This window comes from Macrobrachium nipponense, chromosome 46, assembly GCF_015104395.2.
Source record: "Macrobrachium nipponense isolate FS-2020 chromosome 46, ASM1510439v2, whole genome shotgun sequence".
In the NCBI taxonomy this organism is placed as follows: domain Eukaryota; kingdom Metazoa; phylum Arthropoda; class Malacostraca; order Decapoda; family Palaemonidae; genus Macrobrachium; species Macrobrachium nipponense.
The window spans coordinates 25,056,009-25,059,954 of NC_061106.1; positions in this window are offsets into that span (position 1 = coordinate 25,056,009).

The following is a 3,946-nucleotide window of genomic DNA, read 5'->3' on the forward strand; positions in this document are numbered from 1 at the left end:
TAGAATGTAAAGGGAAAATCTCCGCGACATTAAACATAATCAACCATGAATGCACCTAGATTCAATAGAGAAGTTGGTGGGTGTGGTTGTAGTTCTGGTTCTAGCTTTCTAGACCGAGCATAAAACACCATCTTCGAGAAAGGCTCTAACTGCTTCTGCTACCTTCAGGTGACTAGGCCTAGTTCCGGGCATTGCAAGGCTTACAATGCAGGGCTACTGTCTGTTATTTAGGCAAAGATAGAACCTTCAGGACCGATACCAGGACCTGTCCTTGCACCTGGGAAACAGACTAGCTATACAAAAAATAAGAAAGACGGTCACAAGCAACTAGAACACCCGTAATATCACCACCTGGTTAAGTAGGGAGACGACAGACCCCAACCACCCCTCCCCCCCTCTACCTCTACCTCTACCCACAATACTAACTTAAAATTTTTCACTTCAACTTTTTACCTCAAATCTTCGAGTCATATCCCAACCGTGAAATTTAAGACTGAATTTGCGTAAGCGGGCGTATCATAAGAGAGTGATACCACCCAAATTCATATTTCCACGGACAACCAGTAATCAGTTCAATCCAGTCAAGCATTATTGTATAACAGAAATTTATGAGCTTTTTGGGGATATATATATATATATATATATATATATATATATATATATATATATATATAATATATATATATATATAAGCACCCGAGCAGGACCAATAGGCCTAGTGCTTGATTCTTAAAACAGACCTCTGGTTATTCCTGACTAGATAAAAAGGTCCTGAGAGAGAGAGAGAGAGAGAGAGAGAGAGAGAGAGAGAGAGAGAGAGAGAGAGAGAGCATAACAGGAGATACTCGAATTAAAATGATGCTCGCCAAGCATATTCACACTCCGGATCGTATGGACAAGAATACTAGTCTCATTTATGCACTGAAAAGAAATAAAGGTGGAAACCTACGAAAATACTTGTTTGGTACGACCCTGAACGCAATTCCACATGCAAAAATTTGCACAATTGAGAAATTCGATGAAATTATTAACTAACAAGCTGGAAAATATATCTCCTTGATTCTTGAAATAGGCCTAACCATGTAACCAATGCTAAACGAGCATATAACTTGGATTTCTTTTTTTTTTTACACCATCTTGTGTCTTATTTATATTTCATTTAATCAGATGCTAAACTATTCTGTGCTTTATCAAAAGAAATAATAACTTTCGATATAACGCTATAAAAGTAGAAAGTCAATTTACAAATATTAGGCCAATGATTATGCACTCGGTTCCTGCTGCCACTATATGGTGAACACTTGCTATAACACTTTGAGAGCCGCAGATGTTTCTTGGGGTAAAAGTTTTTTTTTCTTTTAATAAACAATTATTGAACTAACATTGATCATTCACTGGGGAAATACTTTCTGCGCTTATACAGTTAAACACTGATACGTATTATCAGATAAATAGGATGACAAAAATTGGAATAAAATATGCTAACTGGCAACCCCACGAGTTTCTAAAGAAGTACGATCAATTCTGAGATCTGTCGCTTCACTTCTGGAACTTACTGTACAATGTGATTTAAAGACATAAAATGTAGCTTTATACAATGTGATTTAAAGACAACAAAATGTAGCTTTGCACAATGTGATTTAAAGACCCAAAATGTAGCTTTATACAATGTGATTTAAAGACAAAATAGTATAGCTTTGTACACTGTGATTTAAAGACAATAAAATGTAGCATAGTACAATGTGTTTTAAAGACAACAAAAATAAAGACACAAAATGTAGCTTTGTACACTGCGATTTAAAGACAACAAAATGCAGTTTTGTAAACTGTATACTTAGTGGTGCCTCGGCAACTACGGTTTTTCTTCCTGCTGAATACGCGAGCACGATACATGATAAACTAATATGAATTAAGAATTATTATACAGTAACTACCTTCCATTTTATTGCTATCTTTGAGAATTTATTTCTTATTGTATATCGAAGAATTATGGAAAAAAATCTTTCTACTTGAAACGAAAATCATCACAACTCTCGTAGGATTCAACGTTAAACAGCTCTTCGAAAATGTCACTACTGAGTCTGTTAAGCTGATGTAGGCAGCGGTTGTCGGTGAGCGAATTTTACTTTTTTGTTGGGGGGGGGGGGGGGGGGGTTGGGGGGGGGGGGGGGGGGGAGCGGTTGTCAACCGTTTTAATCCTCTTATCTTTTGACAAACTTGGCAGCAAAACGAGAATAGACGAAATAAAAAACCAGTGTCACAATTTCATTAATATTACTTTTTTATTTTGCTCGCAATATTGCGAGCAAAATTGCTCATTTAAAGGTTAAAGTAGAAAAATCTTACCAAACGTTAAGTTTGTAAAAAAAAATCATTACAAAAGTTAAAGTTAAAAAAAAAAAAATTACCAAAATTTACAGTAAAAAAAATCCTTACCAAAAGTTAAAGTTCAAAAAAACTCTTTACCAAAAGTTAAAGTTTTAAAAAATCATTACCAAACGTGAAAATTAAAAAAGTCTACCAAAAGTTAAAGTTAAAAAAAATTCTTATCAAAAGTTATAGTTAGAAAAATCATTACCAAACGTTAAAGTTAAAAAAAGTCTACCAAAAGTTAAAGTTAAAAAAATTCCTTACCAAATTTAAAGTTAAAAAAAATCCTTACAAAAGTTAGAGTAAAAAAAATCGTTACTAAAAATTAAATTAAAAACAAAAATCTTTACCAAAGGTTAAAGTTTGTTTTAAAAAATCCTTACCATAAGTCAAAGTTAAAAAAAAAACCCTTACCAAATTTTATAGTAAAAATAATCCTTACCAAAAGTTAGAGTTAAAACAAATTCTTTACCAAAACTTAGTTTTAAAAAAATCCTTATCAAAAGTTAAAGTTAAAAAAAAATCTTTACCAAAAGTTAGTTTAAAAAATCCTTACCAAAAGTTAAAATAAAAAAAAATTCCTTAACAAAAATTAAAGTTTAACAGATTTTTACTAAACGTTAAAGAAAAAAACCCTTACCAAAAGTTAAAGTTTAAAAAATTCCTTACCAAAGGTTAAAGTTAAAAAACATCCTTACCAAACGTTAAAGTTAAAACATTCTTACCAAAAGTTGAAGTTGAAAAAAATCCTTACCAAAAGCTAAAGTAAAAAAATCCTTACCAAAAGTTAAAGTTAAAAACAAACCTTACGAAAAGTTAGTTTAAAAAATTCCTTACCACAAGCTAGTTAAAAAAAAATGCTTACAAAACTTAAAGTTTAAAAAAATGCTTACCAAAAATTAAAATTTTAAAAATCTTCACCGATAGTTAGAGTTTTAAAAAATCCTTACCAAAAATTAAAGTAAAAGTAAAAAAAAAAGTCTTTACAAAAAGTTAAAGTAAAAAAAATCATTACCAAAAGTTAAAGTTAAAGTAAAAAAAAAAAAATCTTTACCACAAAAGTTAAAGTAAAAAAAATCCTTACCAAAAATAAAAAAAAGTTAAAGTAAAAAAAAAAAATCTTTACCAAAAGGTAAAGTAAGAAAAATCCTTACCAAAAATTAAAGTTAAAGTAAAAAAAAAATCTTTACCAAAAGTTAAAGTAAAAAAATCATTACCAAAAGTTAAAGTTTATCACACAGTAATGATTAGAAGAGAAGCATTACCAACAACTAAAACTCATGAAAATTGATGAGTTATTGATATAAAAATTTAGTACGTAATGTTTAAAATGCTTAGATCTCTAGAACGTGATATTGACGAATAAAAAACTATTAAATCCATGACAGACAATTTTTCTTGTTATATATATATATATATATATATTATATATATATATATAATATATATATATATATATATATATATATATATATAAATAATAATATATAGCGAATACCACAGGAAAAATAATAGTCAGAAATCCAAACGCTTTCGTCTTTACTCAGACATCGTCAAGGAGTTTTTTTTAAGCACA